The sequence below is a fragment of the Octopus bimaculoides genome, chromosome 6, assembly GCF_001194135.2.
Source record: "Octopus bimaculoides isolate UCB-OBI-ISO-001 chromosome 6, ASM119413v2, whole genome shotgun sequence".
NCBI lineage: Eukaryota > Metazoa > Mollusca > Cephalopoda > Octopoda > Octopodidae > Octopus > Octopus bimaculoides.
Window position 1 is genome coordinate 28,825,799 of NC_068986.1, and position 1,235 is coordinate 28,827,033.

Consider the following 1,235-nt stretch of genomic DNA (forward strand, 5'->3'; position numbering starts at 1 on the left):
GGGATATTCCAAGGGGCTTTCCGTTTTCTTATGTGTTCGTTCCGTTGTCTGTAGTTTATTGTTCTAACGTCCTGTACCCTGATATGCATGTATATACACATGTAGATGTAAGTATGTACATATATGTGTGTATACATGTATATATATTCTTTGTATTATATATATATATATATATATATATATATATACATACAGATGCATACTCATGTATATACATACATAAGAACACGTATATACACTCGCAGACGCAAATATATTTACGCAGGTGAAGATTATGCGTAAGACTGTCACAGTGAAATGGTAACATATATAAATATCGTGTGTGTGTGTGTGTGTGTGTGTGTGTGTGTGTGTGTGTGCTTTCTTTTATTATTTATTTTTTTCAGTCATTAGACTGCGGCCATGCCGGGGAATTGTCTTGCAGATTGTTGGTCAAACAAATTGACCCCAGTACGCATTTTTCAAGCATGGTACTTATTCTATCGGTCCATTTAGTCGAACCCTTAAGTCACGAGTGACATAAACACACCAACACGGGTTTTCAAGCAGTGGTGGTGGTGCTGGTGGTGGTGATACAGACAGGTGTATACACACTGACACACACTGACACAAACACATGCACAGACAAACACACACCCCACACACGCACATACGCTGAGTTTCTTTCAGTCTCTCACAACCAAATACATTCAGAAGCCTTTTGTCGGCTCACTGCTATAGCAGAGACAGATGTCCAAGTTTCCTCGCGGTAGAACTGAACGTGGAACCATGCAGCTGGGATGCAAACTTCACTCACCACACCTAACATGTCGAAAAATGCGACCTGACGAAATTGCTAGTCCTGTTCTCTTCAGCTTTCACTACTCCTCTGTATAACAATATATACAGTCGTAGCCAAAAATGTTGGGAACCACGTACCCGGTGTCATTTCAAGTTGGCTGGAAAATAAGTTTATATTCCGTTTCTCCGCTCGAAGAGCTAGATGGCATATTGTGTACGTCAAACTTTGAATGCATACGTATAGAAAATAAATGGAATATACGCATGAATTTAAACATAGTTAAGCTATTTTTATTTATGAAAATCTCTTCGTTTATACCATCATTATATTATATACACACAGGTAAGTACAAAGATTCAAAACAAGGTGGAGAAGATAGCACTCGAATACCAAAGGGTAAAACGAAATATTATTTTATCAAAGCCGAAAACATCTTCAGCTTTAATAAAATAGC